Raw genomic sequence first — 20,462 nt, 5'->3', positions numbered from 1 at the left:
GTAGTGATCTCAGTTGGGATTTCCCTGTGAATTTTGTTTTTAACTTTATATCTCTCCATCTCTTTAACTTATTCGTGATAAAAGTGTTTTGTTTATAATGAGAAATAAACTCATATCAACATGTAAAAATGGACTGGCATGATGCTCCCAGGATGTGAAATGATAAATGTATTAAGTACAAAATATATGTACTTTAAGTGAACTGTCTCCCTGTTTTCAATATTAATGAGTTTTATTAGTTTGGAATTATTCTAATTACTCCTACATGTTAGCAATGATCAGTTTCTTAACTGCTGAACATTTCCATATACTGGCTAATTTGTTATTTTAACACCAATCACTCTTGCTTAATTTGTGAGTCCACTGCATTGTGGCTTGTATAGCACCTAATGACTTAAACACCTCAAACTAACTGTGACCATTTTCATCCATTTGCCCTGGAAGCCATTGTCTTTCGGGGTCTTGTCGGTAAAAAGGAAGTTAGTATGTATATGTTTGCATCCATTTCAATCTCCCCACACTTAGACAGCCCTGTTTCTCTTTCAAAATACACAGCATTTATTTATTTTCATGATTTGTAAGCCAGACAGGTTTTTCTGAAATTTCAAGATGGCTACCCATGCAGTTCCTAAAATCCTGCCTCATGAGTCTCCTCTTGGCTGGGGGAATTCTGAAGAAAGCTCTGTAACATATCACCGGGGTGGTCCGATTCCACAGCTGCTAATAACTAGTGCCAGGCAACTGTCATTCCTGGTTCCTGAGAAAGGAGCTTGTTAGTCAGACTCTCCATCCAGAAATGTTAACTAGCACCTTTGCTTATGGCTGGAAATTCCATCCTGGGATTCCAGAAAGCAGAAGGCGTTGCCTGACACCTGTTTTTACCTCCCAAAGTTCCTTCAGCTTGAAAGTCAAATAACTCAATCCATTCTAGTCAGAAAGAGCTTAATGCAGGTCTCTTTGTGAGGAGAGAAATAACTGCTGGTCAAAATCCCAAAGGACCTTGAAAAACTGGAAAAAAAAACAAAAAAAAAGGTTGGAAATGGGTTTTAATAGGCTGGCGACAGAACAAAACATTCAGAAGGAAAAAGTGCCCAAAGTAAGTGGAAAATGGTTGTCTTTTTAACCTCATAGAATCAGGTGTTAGGAAGGGACTATCCCCTTTAAGAGGCAGAGCAGGGTATTTCTGCTTGCTGTCTTTAGTTGTTTATTTATTTTTGTCCTTCAGAGTTACTTGAGTGGCCCTCAGTTCTGTGACTATAGCTGACTAAGTACCATTGACCTAGAACTATGCTGTAACAGGATTCCTTTACTTCTCATTCTTTTAAAGTGACTTGGGAAATGTTTCACTTTCTGGTAGGAAGTTCATCAACTTTGGCCAAAAGCCAGGCTTTTCTGAAGAAAGAGCTCAGCAGAGTCATCTCCCCAGCAAAGCCTCCTCTGACTTTCCTCACCAGATGGTTCTCCTTTTATGTAATCTCTCCTTCTACTGCTCCGTCATTGCCTTCTCACAGTGTGGCTTTGTGTTTTCCTGTTATTCTCGGTTTCATGTTTTAATCCTGCTCCCAGCTTCAAGCAGCATGAGGGCAAGGGCCATGACTCTCTTTGTTCAGCATTATGTTCCTAGTTCCTCACGCGGTACCTGATGCACACAAGTACTCAACACACACAGTACTTGTTGAAACAGTAAATGAATGAATATATGAATGAACGAATACGTTGGAATGATCTATTTAGGGTGTGACCAATCAAGGTAGGGCTTCCTAGGTGGCGCTCATGGTAAAGAACCTGCCTGCCAATGCAGGAGACAGAAGAGATGCAGGTTCAATCCATGTGTTGGGAAGATCCCCTGGAGAAACGCACTTCAATGTTATTGTCTGGAGAATCCCCATGAGCAGAGGAGCCTGGTGGGCTGCAGTACATGGGATCGCAAAGAGTTGGACACGACTGAAGTTACTTAGCACGTACACACAATCAAGGTAAGTGGCAGAGAGGATAAAAAAAAGTCCAACATAGAGCTACCACAAAGGTAGAAAAAATGGAGCCAGTGGACTGGATTTGAGTTAGAACCAGAAAGGAAGATAGTTGTTTAATTTCTATGATGTGACTGACACTAGAAATGGTCTTGATCCATCTTTCCTGGGATGGCCTGTCTTAGGAACTGGCTAGGTATATAATGAAAGAACCAGTCTCTGTGAATGGTATCAACATGGGCCTCAGACTTATTATAGATTAAAGCTATCTCATCTGAGCAAGGGATAGGAAGTGAACTTCCACCCAAAGCTTTTTGGGGTTGGAATAGGTCTCTTTCAAAGCAGAGGACTTCACCCAGCCCCACTGCCACGTTCCTGGACAGCATGCAGTATTTGCCAAAAAGAGCAGACAACATTCTGGATCAAATCAACACATAAATGATGCATAACCTTTCTTCCTGCCTCTTCTGCTGGAGCGTTTCTGGGCCACCTCCCCTAACATGAAGTATTGCAAATCCAATGATTGGTACTCCACTGGACTCTCATCCACCTTACATTGACACAGTGGTTTTCATCCAAACCTGTCCTGGAGGAGAGTAGCACACTCTGAACCTCACCAGGTGAAGGAATTGAAATCCCTGTAGGTCAAAGCGCCCTGGTCCGTCTGCCAGGAGTCAATGCCACTGAGTGCAATGCAGGTCACCCTCAAATGACAGCTTCCAAACTCCCTGGCACCCTGGATACCCTCAGAACGGGGATTGTCCAGCTCTGTATCCCAGAAAGGCCAACCTCTACTGGGAGGTTTTCTTTCCTGCAGCACTGTTGGTCCACCTGTGTGACTCAGAAGGAGCCTGAATTTCCCTCTTGCTAAGACACCTGTAGACACTTAATGGATGCCAGGATGCAAAATGAGGGTGACAGCAGAGATGAAGGAAGAGGGAACTGAATGTTCGACCCTCGGTCTACTGTTAAAAGCCATGTAGGGACTTATTTGCTGTACCCTAGGGACTTCCAGTGCAAGGTATTTCCATCCAAAATTAGATAAGGAGTATTTTCATACCATAAATAAAACCCAAAAGATAACTAGTTCATAAACTAAGTCTGCCTCTCACCAGTGCCTATAATTTTCAATCCTATCTCCCCAAAATGTCAATTGAATCTCACCACCCTTAGAGGTTAAAAATCTCCATGTGCTTCTCATTATCGACAGAATCAAATCCAGTCTCTCAACACATCTTTGTCTCATACCCCTCCACACTTCCTTATGTTTGTGTTAGCCGTATCAGTTTTTTAGTTTTCTTTTTAACGTAAAATACTAAGTGTAAAATAATTTATACTTTACCAAGTATAAAATAATACACACTCAAACAGTATAAAAGGCGCAAAGAAAAAGTATTTTATCTTTTTCTATCTCCACCCCTTTCTCAGAAGTAAACTGTTTGCTTTGGCACATAGCCCTTTAGATTTTTTTCTCCATATAAATCTTTACCTGTTGTAATTGTATTATGGCCTACCAAACCAATGAATGCACATGTTATAAAAATATGTAGAAATGGAGAAAATTGCAAAGAGAAAGCAAGACAAATAGAGAAATTCAGGCTACATATTCTACTCCATGGAGCACAGAGCCTTGATAGAGCCTGTGGAATACAAGCCAGGACTCCATTCACCTTCAGGAGAGCTGCTTCCAGGCCTGTGGAGGGTGAACCTGAGCTGGGTGTGTTCCTAGTGCTCATAGATGCAGTTCTGACTGGAGTTGATTCTCAGCTGATGAATTTGCTCCAAGACCGAATCCACTCATTGGATGTGACACTATTGTCTATATGAATGTATATTTTCATTATTATGAGGGTGGGTTTCCCTGGTGGCGCAGTTGGTAAAGAATCTACCTGCAATGCAGGAGACCCGGGTTCAATCCCTGAGTTGGGAAGATCCCTTGGAGAAGGAAATTGCAACCCACTCCAGTATACTTGCCTGGAGAATCCATGGACAGAGGAGGCTGGCAGGCTACAGTCCACAGAGTCGCAAGAGTCAGACATGACAGAGTGACTAAACCACCACCCCCACCCATGAAGGTGTAACACACTGCTTTGTAACCAAGAGCTTTTTTTTTCAAGACCTTATCTATTTTTACCACTACCTGATATGCCATTGCTTAGATGCACTGTAACAATTCATTCAAACTGTCTGTTGTTTATGGGTGTTTCACTCCTGATTTTCACCAGTTTAGGTGACGGGCCAAACATTCTTGCACATCAACCTTTGTGCTCTTGTTTGGTAGGATATGTACCCGGTAGTAAAAATATTGGAATGAAAGGTAGGCACTTACACATTTTTGATCAATATTACCAAATGGTTATTGGAGAAGGAAATGGCAACCCACTCCAGTACTTTTGCCCGGGAAATCCCATGGATGGAGGAGGCTTGTGGGCTACAGTCCATGGTGTCACTAGAGTCAGACATAATTTAGCAATTAAATCACCACCACCACCAAATGGTTATATAAAATTTACAATTACTGATAATAGAGAATTGAAATATATAAATATCAAAACTAAAATGTGAAAAAAATCTACCTCTCCACAGTCTCTTCTAAAGATAACAACCTTATGTTTCCCTTAAAATTTTTTGTATGCATGTAATAGCATTCTTACATGCAAATATATTATATAGATACCATTTTAATAAAAAAGGATTATTATATACATGCAACTTTTCATTGTACTATTCTTTCCTTTGAAAAAATACATCTTTGAGATTCTTTCCATATCAGCGTCCATAACCTTACCTGATTCTAGTGGCTTCATATCATTCCATTTTATTGGTAATTATTTTATTTTATTGGTAGTTATTATTTAATTAACCAGTGCCTTACTGATCGATACCTACAGTATTTCAAGTTTCATATTATTACAGATGATTCTTAACACACTCCTTATAAAAACACACCCATATTCTAACACATTCATTCTTAAAATTGAATGTGACTTTTTATTCATATTTTATTATTAATACATAGATGTAAGTGTAGTGTGATTATTTATACATGTTTTCCTCAAAAAAACTGTGAGCTTGAAGAAAAGAAATGTGCTTTACTCTGTGGTAAATCCCCAGGACGGAGTACATTGTTATCTGATAGGAGCTCATTTTCCATATATGAATGAAGGAATGAAAAAACAGTGCTGCTAGTGACGATCTATCTTTTCTTAGTTTTAATGTGAGTTGCAAATATGTATTTTATGGGTCCACTGATACAAGGGGCATTTGTTAAGCATCTATTATGTGCTAGCCCTTATGGCCCACATGACTAGGAATTGAGGCAGGTATATAAATAATGGTGATAAATGGAGATAAGGGCCTCAGAGCATCACCAGGAAAGAGCCACAGAACTCCCTCCAATAAGAGGGAGCCAGAGAACATTTCTAGAAAGTAGTAAAATCAGAAACCATGCCCTGGTAAACCAAATCTTGGGCTACCGGGTGGGTGAATGGGGGCTTTGATCTGTAGTATATACCAATTCCCGTGGGCATTTCAAGCTACCAAAATATGTAACAGTCGACTCTCTTAAGTCAATACGACCTTCTCCAGCATAACACTGAAACGGGGCGTACCAGCCAAGCTTCTGGGAACTCCTTTTCTCCTCCTGTCACCAAAGCCTCCCAACACTGCATCATTGGCGTTATCGCCACCCCTCCCACGTACTCGACAGGTAAAACAAGGTATGCTTTGGAGATCTTAGCAAGAGAAGTGGAGGGTAGCAGGGTGGGAAGTAGAGAATGACTTCTAACTGCCCTGTCTAGCTGTCTACGCTTGGTTATCAAGTCAGTCTTGCTGGCCCTTGGAGAGGGCGGGCACATAGTTGTTATCGCGAGACCCTGAGCGGGAGGTTAAAGGCCCAGCTCAGCCAATAGTCAGCTCCTAGTGGTCCTTGCCGCAGAGCGTGTGGTAAGAGGCGGATGGCAGCCTTAGTCCCGGGCCCTCCAGGCCTCTGGCCCACGCTGGCGGGTGAGCTGGGGGCGCCCTGGAAGAGACTGAGGGCTGTGTCTCTAGATCTCCCGGGCCCTCTCCACGGCCACCCCTGACCAGGCCCAAGCCTTGAAGCAGCAGCAAACCTCTCCCCAGGCCCTCCTACATGACCCACGGCGGGCCCATCAACTGGAATGTATACGGACGCGGCCATTAAGGTAAGAGCTTCAACCGGCTTCAGTCTCTCCACTCAAGTTTCAAAAACTGGTACAGCTTAGATCAGTTGTCAACCCCTAAGAGGTAGCCGGAGGTCAGGGTTAAGTTGCAAGGGCATTGCACAGCATTACTTCAGGCCCAGCTCTGTGGTGGGGCTGTTTTCTAAGAAAGGCAATTGTTGGGAGCTGGGAACTGACCTGACTGGTATTTGCTACAACATGTGTTCCTATTGATCCCATACAACTGATTCTCTCCGGTGTAAATAAAAAGCCTGAAGACAGGCTGTGTCTTGGGTTTCTGCCTGCCTCAGTGATGAGGCTCTGTAGGGTCTGGGCACCTGGCCCTGAGCGCCCCGCCAGCTGAGATCTGCCTCTTCAACTAGGCCCGGGTGGTGGCGGGTGAACCCAGTCCTGGTGCTGGACAAGTGCTCCCGGGGCAGGGTGACTGGCCTGCACAGAGACCCCTCCTCTGCTTAGCCAAGGCCTGGACCTCGAAGGGTGAAAGCTGAGCTTTGGGACCTTGCCCTTTCTTGTCATAACAGAGAATAGCATTTGTTTTGGTGGTGATTTGCAGGAATATCATAACCTGACCATGACCTAACCTCAAGAATACAGGATCTGATACCAAGAAGTTTGCAACAACTAGTCACCCCCCCCCCTCCAGCCTCCAACACACACACCCTCGCACACCTTTCCTAGAAAAGGGCTTGGCTGGAAAACATTTTGGGGAGTTCATAGTTTTTAAGGCATAAGGCACTCAGCTCCTTGCAAGGCCCTGCAATAAACCTTTCTGTGCTCCAGACTCCAACGTTTTGGTATTGTTTGACCTCACTGTCATGGGGCTCGATAGCCTCCCTTCCTTTAAGGCCTCTTTCCCTCATTATACTGCCTAAACTGCCGAGTTCTTTGCTAAAGCTTCCAACTCCACCTTGTTAACTGAGCCAGAAATCTCTTCGAAAGATAAGAAAAACAAATGGAGCTTGCAGATTATAAATAGGGCTCCCTGCTAACCAAGCTCACATCTCCTGAGGCTTCAACGTGTACTTAAATATCAAATTTATAGCAGGAATATAGGGCCTGGAGTTTGAGGGATGAGTCAGAGTGTATTTTAAGAGGTACTGGATACATGTTAAGATTATACTTTTCTTTGGAGCCAGGAAACAAAGTGTGTTAGCTGTACCATGAGAAGTTATAATTTCACAATCCCGTCTTGGTTGCCAGAGTTAGAATCTCACATAAGTTTCTAGAAGAGGGCCTTTACAGACATTAGTCAATCTTAGCCCGAAGTGTTTTCAGTATGATTCTTTGGTTTTGGGCTTCACTCTTTATAAGAAATCTTGACAACCAACAGAAAAGTCACATCTACCTCTTTGGGGGTTTGAAATGTATTTTTCTGAGTAGAACTTCAGTTTTTAATATTTTCATTCATCAGATCTAGGTATGCAAACCAGTGTGATATTCTAATTTTCCACTTAAAACCAGGAAAACTAATATGTCAGAAGAGGTCCCTTGGAGAATTAAATAGTGTCTTTGATGATCAAAATAAAATAGCATGGGGAATCATAGAGACAAAATTTAACCCAACCCAGTTAAAACCAGTGAAGATGTATATATATTTTTTTGTTTATTTAAGAATATTCACATGCTATCCCTGAAAATAAGCCATACCTTCATTCCACCTTTTCTATGGAAGAGTTCAGACATGAGGAATTGTTAAAGCTAATTAGTAGCAAGAAAAAGAATGTGTTTTTAAATGAAGCACAAAACATCAAAAAACAGAGGCTGAAGCTGGAAAGAGCTTGGCACAGGAAGAAGACTGGTAGCAGATGATGACCAGGCTACATAACCTTGAACACAGCATTTTTAACCAAGGCCAGGTTCCTCGGGATGCTACCAATGCAGTCACAGTGTCCTATGCTCACAAGTGTCTTATGCTTGTGGTTAATGCCATTGTCTTAAAACTCTTCATCTTATCTCTGACTTGTGTTTTTAAAATGAAGTCTAGTGAGTCAGTTGAGCATATGCTGATGGCTCGGAGGCTTGGCCCACAGGAGGGCCCATCTCAGCTCCCCTCTCTCAGATGGGCTCTCAACACTCACCCTCCCACTCCCTGGCACCTCAGGACATGCCCAGCCTCCTCTTCCGGCCCCCTCCCGCCCAAAGGGGTGAAGTAGAAGTGATGTGCTCCACGCCGCCTTTGGACAGGACATGCACTCCAGGGTGGCATCCGGGCTGGCAGTACCAAGTGCAGTAGACAGGTGACTCTGTGGGGAGTGAACCTCCCACCCACTGCTGATCTGGGTACTGAGTTTATCAGGGTGCAGAGGTCACAATCCCTTGGGGGTCACTTGTGGGAAGGGAGATTATCTTCCCTAGTTGGGTATGATTAGAAACTTTTATATGCCTGTTTTACTTTTTCTTCACTTAATTATCTCTTTACAGAAGTTAATGTTTTTAGTTGTTAAATCATCTGTCTTTTAGCAGTTCTCTTCCCAAAATTTCATCTCTTACTCTGGACCGAGGCTCAGAAAACTCCCCAGGAGAAAAACTGACACTGAAGTCAGCTCACTTCTCTGCCGTTCCCTTTCCTTGGATCTTTATGTCTTGATTGCTTTGGCGGGACTGCAACAAGTCTTCTTCTTATATATATATATATATATATATTTTTTTTTTTAATGCTTCTTATTTCCAGCAGAAACACAGATATTCCATCATAGCTGGAAATTGATGACATAGTTTGATGTCAAACTAGACAGCTGTTCCTACAAACAGAAAGAACAAATTATGAACATCAGCCATTCCAGAATCCTGTCATTTTGAGCTCAGAGATTCTAAATTTTAACTAGTTTGTATTAAATAGTATTTTACGTTAGTTCTTTAAATTAGACTATGTCTTTGAGGTTTTGTTTTTTTTTAAATGGACACTTCAGGTGATGTACATCACTTAATGGAAACATTTTCCAGTGAAAATTTTGTGGACATGTATTAACCCATAATGCTTCTGATATGAATTGTCTGTGTGTTCAGGTTAAATAATTAACTACTTTCTGGGGAAGATCTTGGCCCTGCTAAGGGTACCCCTGTGTGACGGTGGGACTACCACCGGGGCAGTCACATGTCCTGGTTAGACCCCTTATTATTCATAAAATGTCTAAAGAGATGTCAAACCTGCCCTTCTCTCAGTTTACCCTTAAAATGTATGCAGGAAACTTCCCTTTGTCAGTAACCTGAAAATTAGGTTCTATACAGACTATATACTCTTCTTTGTGGAACTTTTTCAAATAAAAAACTTAGTTGTAGAAAATGTCACTCCAAGAAGATTACATTAAGACTACAGGAGTCCATTCCTCCTCCTTGAATCTTAAAGAGCTAAGGGGAAAAAACATTGCTTTCGACTTTCCTGCTTTGGTTCTTTGCATCCTATTAATAGCTGTGCTTTGGCGTTGTGCCTCTTTGACTTGCATACAGGAAGGTAAGAGGAGGCAGTCATTCTACACTTGTCATTTTATTTACGGCAGAAATTATTATTGAGGGTGTTGATCTCCATGGGAAGTCACAGGAGAGGTTTCTCTCAATTCTCAATATCAAGAGCTGTGTGTCTCTGAAAAAAAGGGATTTGTTTTCATTTTTAGACAGTCTACACGTTGTCATCAATTACATTTCATTTTATTTGGCAGCTAGAAAGTTCAGAGCCAAATCTGGATCCTCTTCAGGGAATATATTTCAAGGATTTTGTGTGTTAATCTTGTCTCTGATTTTGTTGTCTTTTCAATTATACTGCACATATGTACAGTAGCACTGTACATATGTTTTCACATAGAATCTTAAATAATTTTTAGAATAAAGCAAAGGATAGAAAACATAAATAAATGATCTTGAGAATGGGGATAGACTGTCCTTGTGTCTCCAGTGTTTTTAGCTTTTGCCTCCAGGCGTGGGCAAAGCAAATAGCTACATCTCCCTCCCCTCCTAGCCCCATCCCTAAAGCAGCAATTCACTGGGAACTTTCCATTGGCGATGTCACGATAAGAGATGAGGAGAACACTGAAGAAGGCCACCTACAAGGTTCATCAGTAATCCGTAACAATTGATGGGTCAGAAATTGTCTTAAAATGTTTGTGACAATCCCTTCCAGCTCTAAACTTTTATTTGTTTCCTATAATTCTATAAGCAGTCATGAAACTTAAAGGTTAATTCTAGTTTTGTAAGTTTTTGACATTCTTGTTACTATCCTCCAGGTTTCTTGAAGCCCTTAAGAGTTCCTGGTGCTCAGACTCTTCCAGAAGGTTCTGTCCCACCTTAAAATCTAAGTGAGGATCCCCTGCTCCTGCTCCCACCTTTCCACAGTACAATAAAAACAAGGTTAGCAGCACACTTGTATCACAAGTGTATCACACTAGTATCACACTTGTACCTTCCTGGCCCCCTAGAAGTGATTCTTGAAGTGGGTAGGAGGAAGACATTAAATGTATCTGCCCCTTTGAGAATCCTATAGAATTAGGATTATATCAAAAAGATGTAATCAACTTTAGAATCCTTTGCTTCTTCTAAAAGTTTTCTGTGAATCTTTACTTGAGGCAAGATAGGAATGAGTGAAAATACTGTCCTCTTTCACCAAATATATCTTACATTTCATACCATATACCGAATGTGGAGGCTGGAATGAGAACATACTGGCAGTACCAGAGACCAGTCACAGTGCTAAATTACTGATGATAACTTCTGAAAGGAGCTTAGGGTCTGGTAGAAGGAGAAGGAGAGAAAACTAAAGTCTCTAATGATGCTGTAGTTACAGTGTCAGAGACAACACAGTAATGCCTCAAAGAGGATGAACTTGGAGAGCATTATGCTAAGTGAAATAAGTCAGACAGGGAAAGCTAAATACTGTATTACATCATTTATATGTGGAATCTAAAAAAAAAAACACAACAAACTGGTGAATATAATGAAAAAAGCGGCAGACTCACAGATGCAGAGATCAAACTAGGGATAACAGTGGAGAGAGGGAAAAGGAGAGCGGCAATATAGGGGCAGGGGACTAAGGCACAAATGTGTATAAAATAAGGTACAAGGTTATATTGGACAACACAAGGGAATATAGCCAATATTTTATAATAACTATAAATGGAGTATAACCTTTAAAAATTATGAAACACTATATTAGTACACTTGTAACTTACATAATATTATACATCAACTATACCTCGATTTAAAAAACCACCAGTGGGGGAGAAAAGAAGATAATGATTCCTCCTGGTGTACTTAGAGAAAGATCAGAGAATTCACCTCGGTGAAGGATAAGTGGCAGTTTGACAACAGAGAGGGTGAGGGGGCAACTCAGGCAGAGAGGACTGTAAGTGAAAAGATATAGCAGAAAAAAAGACTGGAGAACTTCCCAGGAATGTGTTTTCTTTTTTTCCATAACGACTGAGAAGAGACAAAGGAAAAAAAAATGGGAGAAAGAGGGAGGGAGGGAAGAAAGAAAGGAGAGAAAGGGAAGGAAGGAGCAAAGACTTACAAAGCATCAAGATTGCTATCCGTCTGGAGTTTAGTGTGGACTTGAACGCCAAGAGAAAACCAGAAGCTACATTTAAAAGAGGGGAAACTAATGTACAGATTTAGGGAGAAGCTGAATGGAAAACCTCATCTTTATAAAGTTACAAAATGCTTAGGGCTGTCTCTCTCTGAGCTGTTTGGGATAAGATCTAAACTCCTTTGGCGAAATGCATAGCTATTCATTCCCCATTGTGCATAGACTTGGTGGAGTAACACCTAAGAATGGAATTATTACTATAGTTTCTGCACCCCATCTCTTGGTATTTCAGAGCTACCTTGATTTCTGACCATAGCCAAGTCTCTGTTTTCAAGCCTCTGATCAGATCTGTGAGAACCACAATGCTCTTTTAATATCCTGTTATGTTCAGATAAGCCCAGGCAATAGTTCTGAGTTCTGGTGGCTCAGACGGTAAAGCGTCTGTCTGCAATGCAGGAGACCCGGGTTCGATCTCTGGGTTGGGAAGATCCCCTGGAGAAGGAAATGGCAGCCCACTCCAGTATTCTTGCCTGGAAAATCCCATGGACGGCGGAACCTGGTAGGCTACCTTCCACAGGGTCACAGAGAGTCACACACGACTGAGTGACTTCACTTCACTATGTTCAGATAAGCCCATGCAATAGTTTTCAACCAAACATATTTTGACCAAGTATATCTATTTACAATTGCTGCTGCAATGAATTATCAAAAACTTGGGGGCTTAAAGAACACTCATTTATTGATATTATCTTTACAGTTCTGTAGGTGAGAAGTCTGATAGGATTCTCACTAGGCTAAAATTGGACTCTTGCTTTCTGGAGGCTTCCTAGGAGACTCCATTTCTTTGCCTTTTCCTTCATCATGAGGCTGTCTGCATTCCTCAGTTCCTGGCCCCTTGCCTTTATTTCCATAGCCAGCCATGGTGGATTGCCATCTCACACCACCATCTCTCTGATTCTCTATTGACTTAATAAAGTCTCTTCTCCCTGGTGGCTCAGATGTTGAAGAATTCACCTGCAATTTGGGAGACCTGGGTTCAGTCCCTGAGTTGGGAAGATCTCCTGGAGAAGGGAATGGCTACTCACTCCAGTATTCTTGCCTGGAACCTGGCAGACTACAGTCCATGGGGTTGCAAAGAGTCAGACACAACTGAGCGACTTTTAGTTCTTTCTTTATAAAGGACTCATGTGATTAGATTGGACCCATTTGGAAAATCCAAGATAACCTTTGCAACTCAAAATCTTTAACAGTAAATACAGCTTCCAAGTCTTTTCTGCCACCTAAGGTGACATAATGCAGGTTCCCAGGGTTAGAGCTAGGACATCTTTGAAGGCCAGTAATTTGCCTACCACAGAAGGTGATCAGTGTTTACATCACCATGGTGGAATGGGTCAACATTATATTGTCGCCTATGTGGTGCCCTGAGAATAGCATGGGTAGCATCGTTTCTGGGGAGTATTGCTTTCAAGAATGCATGGGCATTATTGTTTGAGCATGTGGAGTCATTGCACAGACACAGGTTGAAGGACATCATATAGAATGAAGATAGACTAAATACAGAATTTAAAATGTCAAGGCCATGGTTAACAGGGAAAGAATGAGAACTGCTCTAGAAAAAAGGGAACTAAATGTAATACATGATTCTGGATTGGATCTTGAATGAGATAGAGGAATAGACATTTTGGGGACAGTTGAAGGAACGTGAATGGCGTTTGTGAATTGCGGATCAGAGAGTAGTGTTATCAGTAGTATCAGTGCCAGCTTCCTGATTTGCAAATGTGTATGGTAGAATGTAGAAAAGTGTCCTTGTTTGGGGAAAGGATGTGGAAAAATAAACACTGAAGGATCCAGATATGATAGAGCATCATATTTGCAACTTTCCCTCATATGATTCAGAAAAAACTTAACAATGATGGGTTTATCTATATCCATATCTGTATCTATAAAGACAGAAAATGAAGGAGCAAATGTGGTAAAGGGCCAGTAAGGGAGAATCTGGATAGGGGGATATGGTGTTCTTTAAGTTTGAAATTATATCTAGATAAAGTATTTTAAAAACCCATAGGATTTATGTATATTGAAATGCAAAATATGTCTATGATTTATTTGTGTAGATTATCTGTATATTTATATGTTAACAGAGGTAAATGTCTTCATCCAACAGATTGGGAAGATAGGAGAGAGGCTAAGAGGGATTTTGTTCTCTTATAAACTTTATAAGTAAGCATTTTCCCTCATTATAGGAAAATCCAGCTAATGGAAATTAACAGACCATTTAAATATAGAAGGCAAAGAAGTCAATCCTTCTGAATTGGCTTACCCAAATAACAGTTAACAGAAAAATACAGAGTCCACCTTTGTTACTAATTCTGTTTTCTCAATGTTTAGATCTCTCTTTGGATTGCATGTTCTCCTGCTTTTTGATGCTTTAGGTTGGTCATTAATTTAAGAGAACTAGTTCCACCAACATTCACATACACAAACTCTCTTGTACAGTGGGTATCTGTAGGGCTTTTTATCTAGTACCTTTCTATCATTGGAAACTTCTGAAGAAACTTGTGTTTTTTCAACTCTCCTCAAAGATTTGCCCCCTCCTGTCCACCTCCATGGATGCTGTAGAGTCCACTCTGTTAGCCCAGCACTACCCTCCTCTGACATAGTTATTCACAGGAGTAAGACCTAACCCAAGCAGAGCCAACAAGCTTTTTCTTCAGGAGTTTTACACTTGTGACTGAGAGCATCACATTCTCTATCTCCGTATAAGTGACTAAAGTTCTGAGGGCTTTCAGCAGCTGTCTTTTCTGTCGGGTAGATAGAACTGTTTTTAAAAAAAGAATGTGGGGAGTCAGGGTTTTCAAAAACCTCACCCAGTTGTTCCAGAAGCCAAGCCATCTTTCTGACCTTGATTTCCAGGAGACATGCATCTATGCTTACAGTAAATACCCTTTTCCACTGCAGTAATTCAAGTTGGGTTTCTGTCGCTTGCCATCAGAGGAGTTCTACGTGGAAAAAGCACAGTGTCTATGAAACCTGCTCTCCATTTAGATCTCATGGCAGTTTGAGTCGCATTTCTCAGACAAGGAAATGCTTGCCTTATCACACCAGGTGTGCCACTTTCAAGCCACTCCAAGAGTACATTATATGATGGAGAACAACTCCAGAGCTAGGTTCTTATCCACCATCAAGAAACATATTTTTCTTCAACTCTCCAAGGAAAGAATATTTACATACGTAATTTCCTACAGTGATTACCATTATCTCAGACACCTGCCTGGTAGGTAGGCTTTCAGAGTCAACACTGCTAAAATTGAGAAAAATATTGGTGGGAGGGGTTCCTGGGTTTTAGAAGGTTAAGAAGGGACGACAACAACAACAAAAATGAAATCTGAAATGCTCACGTTCAGATTTTCTCTCCCTCTTCTTATCTTCTCTCCAAAATTAGTTTGAGGAAGAAGTGTAGAAGCCTCTAAAAAAATTTTTTTTTTCCTGTGTCCCACCCTGCTCCTTCAGGGCTAAAACTATCAGTGTTCTTCCTTTGTCAGCTTTTCCTTCACAAGGAACTTTTCCACATTTAAAATAGTTAGAGTCAAATAACCTCCTTATCCATCTTCCCATTCAACTCTTGTTTCCTCTCATCCATTCTTCACATAGCAACCAAAAGGCTATTTTAAGACAAAATCAGAGCACCAAATCCCCTATCAGAAACACTCTGCTTGTTTCTCACCATACTTAGACCAAAAGCCAAATTTCTGACGTGACATCCAAACCTTGTCTGATCTGTGCCCTGCACACTCCCTAGCCCCCAAGTCTCGTCACCCTTTCCCTCACTGTCTCATAGCCACCCTAGTTCCTCTCAGCCTCTTAAAAGTGCCTGGTCCAAAAAGTGCTATTCTAAACTGGACAAACTGTGCTTACAGCAAAGCAACCTACAAAGTCCAAGTCTTCCAGAAGCTCTCAGCAGGGCTGATGTGCCAGCCAATAAGAAAGGTTCTACCCTGGAAGACAGAGACACATATGGTATAAAACCAACCTCCATTATTCTACTGTCAATATATGAGAAAACTAAGCAGGCAACTGCCGAATTTTCCCCTTGCTCTGAGTGCCATGGGACCCCTGTCATCACTCAAGTGAGACAGCAAAGCTAGAAGCAGGCTCCTGACAGTAGAGTGTCATGGTTAATAACAGGAGTTTGATTTAGACAACATTAAATTTGAGTCTGGATTTACCACTTAGTGGTTGTGTGACTTAGGCAAGTCACTTAATCTTACTGAACCTCAATTTTTGTACATTATAATGTGATAATTATTTGACTTTGTGAAAATCAAACAAGAAAAAAGCACATACAGCCCTTTCTCATAGTGAACACTCAAGCACTGCCAACTCCTGAACAATAACTAAACAGAATGATAGTCCTGGTTTTTGAGTTTGCTTTTACAAACTTCACAGGTGCAGAAGTTAGAGGTTGGTTAAGCAGAGAAAGAACCAGTAAAGCAGTCAACTTCTTGTTCATTCAGTTCAGTTCAGTTGCTCAGTCGTATCCGACTCTTTGTGACCCCGTGGACTGCAGCACGCCAGGCTTCCCTGTCCATCACCAACTCCCCGAGTTTACTCAAACTCATGTCCATTGAGTCAGTGATGCCATCCAACCATCTCATCCTCTGTTGTTCCCTTCTCCTCCCGCCTTCAATCTTTCCCAGCATCAGGGTCTTTTCAAATCAGTCAGTTCTTCACATCAGGTGGCCAAAGTATTGGAGTTTCAGCTTCAACATCAGTCCTTTCAATGAATATTCAGGACTGATTTTCTTTGGGCTGGACTGGTTGGATCTCCTTGCAGTCCAAGGGACTCTCAAGAGTCTTCTCCAACACCACAGTTCAAAAGCATCAATTCTTCAGCACTTAGTTTTCTTTATAGTCCAGCTCTCACATCCATACATGTCCTGTTCATTATGATCATGTTAAACTTTACATGAAGCTTTGCAACACCTAGTGCAGTCCTTGGTACACTGTGGGGTGATGCTTCTCAAATGAGGCCTGTAGAGCCCTGTATCAGGAACACTTGTCATGCGGTACATTCCTCAGACCCACACAAAACCTCTCACCCAGAATCCCAGGGGTTGAGGGCTGAAATGGACATTATAAACAAGTTTTCTAGATAATTGTTACTGTACATATAGGTTGGCAGCATGGAACTCGTCCTCAAACCAAAACCAACTGATTTATTGAAGGATAGAATCTACAACTGTGATCCCAGATGCAAACAAATTCCATTTAGCTTTGAATTTTTCAAAAAATCTTTTTTCCAAACATAAGCAATATATTAGATTTTTTAAAAAAAGAAATGCAGTGAACAAAAGGTCAAGAGTTCCTGGGATATTTATTTCAGAGCCCTGGAGACCTCCTCTTTGACATTCCAAAGGCCCTTGATAGCTTGTTAATTGAATGTTATATAACCGCATGCTTACGAAAATCCATTCTTCCAGATACCTGCCTCCTACAATGCAGGTTCTATCGGGTTGAGGATTATAGCTCATGTATAAAATATTGACAGCACGCATTTGGCAGTTTCTACGCTATGTGTGCATTACAATGAATCAGATTCCACTCTTGATGTCTGCTGACAACTTTCCAGCCACATTATTATTCCCCTTCTCCTTCTGCCCCACATCTGAACCAGCTAATAAATAGCCTGGGTGCCCCCTCCTTTGGTACAGCAGGAAATTCAGGTCACACAAGCCTCAGCACATGTGAGAGGACACTCACTTCATCCCTACGCTCTAACCATCCTAAAAAGTCATGCCAATCAGACCTTCCTGCTCTCTCAGATCTTTAGACCTGTTTGGGAATTTGTCCTGTACTCTCTTAAAATCTCCATTGTGTGAGTAATAAAGCTTCTTGGACTCTATTTGTGTGTGGCATCATCATTCTAGACCCCTGAATTGAATTTGGGATGGTGGCAAGTCCATCCCATTTTCACGGAGGGACCTAAACCACCTGGGAAATGGTCATACCTTCTAAGCCAGTTCAGTGTCTTAAGTTTTCTCAGTGCAGTCTGCACACAGCTGAAAGATTCACCTTTCCAACATGCTGCTCTGATTTTTCACTTCTCCACTGAAGGTTAGAATTAAAATGTTTCAGTGGTTTCCCCATAAAATCAAGCTCTAAAACCTTAGCCTGGCATCTAAGGCCCGTAATTTTACCACAGGTTTTCTTTCTTAGGCCTATCTCCTCTACTCAAAAAGTGTGTTAGTTGCTCAGTTGTGTCCAACTCTTTGCAACCCCATGGACTGTAGCCCGCCAGGCTCCTCTGTCCGTGGAATTCTCCAGACAAGAATACTGGAGTTGGGTTGCCATTCCCTTTTTCAAGGGATCTTTCTGATCCAGGGATGAAACTCGGGTTTACTGCATTGCAGGCAGATTCTTTACCGTCTGAGCCAGTAGGGAAGTATACTATCTTCAGAAACTCTGTTCTTTAGCCAAATAGCTGAACTACTGATTCCCAAAGGAATTTTAATGTCTAACATATATTCACAATTGGCCTTGTATGTGTTTTTCCATTGCTGTCTTTATTACTTATATCTTATGATACTATTTAAACGTCCAATTCTTAACTATGTTCTTCTACTAGATTTTAAGACAGGAATTTTGTTCCTCCCATAGGACTTAAGGCAAGGCCTGACCCATCATATGTGTTTACTGAATATTTATTCTTCTGATTTTATAAAGAGTTACAAATCTACTCTAGGATTTCTCTAGGGTGAAAAACTAAAGGATAATTTTTTTATGTAGAATTTTGAAGCATATTTTATGTTTTAATTAAACATGACTTAATGGATTGGGTTTGGGAAAGTATTCCTTAATATAAAAATGAAATGGATCTGCCCACTAGTCTGCTGTGATAAACAAATTTGGATTTTTCTCTCAATTATAACTTATCAAGGATAAAATTTCCTTAGGCTGAATTAATAAATGAGTTGGTTTGTTTCAGATGTACTGATTTTTACAGGAATTTTTCTGATTATAGCTTTTAGTACATATTTTAACCATTTAATGAGCACTAGTAGGCACTTGGTTGCTAAGACGGGCAACAATTTTTTTTTTCCATTGGATTGGTGTTCACATGGGCAAACACAACAGAGATTTGGGACTCCTTTGAAAAAACACATTTTTCTTCTTTAAGCCAGCATCTTTCCTGGACAGATAATAACTCAAGGAGGAAAACTTGGGGCATCACAGTTTTCTCAGTAACAAATCATCACTCCAGTAAAGCTCCTATCACAAAAACACAGGCTATGCCATGGCAACCAATGGAATTCTGACTATTTGTGGGAGGGCCAAGAAACATAGGTGGATCATTTTCCCCTTCATTAGATGCAAAGAAAAGGATAGTCAGCAGAAAACCTGTAATCCAGAATCTACTGAACAATATTTATACCAATACCTTTTGTGAAAACCTACTGATAATATTGGAAACTATTCTCATTTATTAGGCAATTTGCTAAATAATGACAGGTGAGTCAACAGCCCTGTGCACGTAACATGCTAGTAACTGGGGGCTGCAGGTTAAAAAAGACTTTAGTTAAATATTCTTTGAGTCACATACCTGGGCTTCCTTAATATTTTGAGAACCGTATTAAAGCTTGGATTGCCTATTCTACTTTTATAAAGTGCTTTCGTAAAGTGACACAAATTCGGCATTGGATCACATGCGTCACCGTTTCTAAATAATAGGTCAGCTCCAGACTCTCAATTCTACAGCACTTTCTCAGTTTTTCTGCTACATCAGCTGCCATTCACTAAGAGCTCACAGTTCATACACAACATGCAAGATGCTCTCAGTGTCTAGGCTTATCCCACCCACCTCAGTGCACCTCATGGGTCTCCTTCCTCTACTTAATCCTAATTCCCTTCATTCCATTTTCTCACCCCCAACTCCTGCCTACAGCCGCACATGTCTGAAATAATTCCCATTCAGCTAGCTCCACGTTCCTCTCCTTTAAATGCTCCATGTATTTAGATGGTCTGAAAAATCTCAAAACTTCTGAAGTCTTTTAAAAGGAGTTTTATACCTACCCTATTACTTTGCTAGACTCAAACATACTTTCCATGTTTTCCTCCCATCTCCTACTTTTTCTGGCCATATAATATTATAGCAGCATCTAAGTCTGGCAGACTATCAACTCTTGATGCTAAATAAATCTCCATAATGATGGAGGCTAATAAAGCAGTTATCTAAGATCAGACTCTGGCAGTCACTAATAATGGCGTGTGAGGAGAATGTCACTAAACTCCCTCAATTATAAGGATTTATTTCATTCTTTAAAAAAAAATGTAGCCTGATTTTCCAGCTACACAAAGCAAAATGGAAAAAAACCACTATCACAAATTGGTGTCGAGCTTCTTAACAAACGTGTGTGTTTTTTTTGTGGTGGTGTTTTTTTTTTAATATCCAGAATCACCACCAGTGACTAGCAACAAGAGGGATGTTTATCTGTAAAATATGGAAGTAATTCCATGAAGACTGAAAAGCATAAGTAGAATGTATTTAAAATGCTCATGTACTTGGAGGATTTCTGATAAATAAAGTTTGAATATTCCATTGAAATCTCACATTAGGTTTCTAGTCTTTGCATCAAATGAGTAAAATAATCATTCCTAATGATTGATAATTATTTTGATTATCAATGTTTGATAATTATTACATGTTTGATAATTGTTACATTCTCATTTCTTTTGTTCTTTTCCTGTAATAATCAAGCCAACAAATCCAGAACAACAGTT

General features: G+C 40.8%; 1 long non-coding RNA gene across 1 annotated transcript in view; it reads left to right on the top strand.

Moving 5' to 3' along the window:
* The first annotated feature begins 5,911 nt into the window (after positions 1-5,911).
* LOC122447529 overlaps positions 5,912-20,462 on the top strand; it is a 30,958-nt gene continuing 16,407 nt past the window's right edge. Inside the window, exons 1-2 of the long non-coding RNA XR_006271267.1 lie at positions 5,912-6,154; positions 10,390-10,513. This is a non-coding gene — a long non-coding RNA (uncharacterized LOC122447529). The remainder of the gene's footprint in view (positions 6,155-10,389; positions 10,514-20,462) is intronic.

Source organism: Cervus canadensis, chromosome 9 (genome assembly GCF_019320065.1).
Source record: "Cervus canadensis isolate Bull #8, Minnesota chromosome 9, ASM1932006v1, whole genome shotgun sequence".
Taxonomy (NCBI): Eukaryota; Metazoa; Chordata; class Mammalia; order Artiodactyla; family Cervidae; genus Cervus; species Cervus canadensis.
Note: the sequence above shows the minus strand (reverse complement) of the source record. Positions and strands in the feature narration are given on the sequence as shown.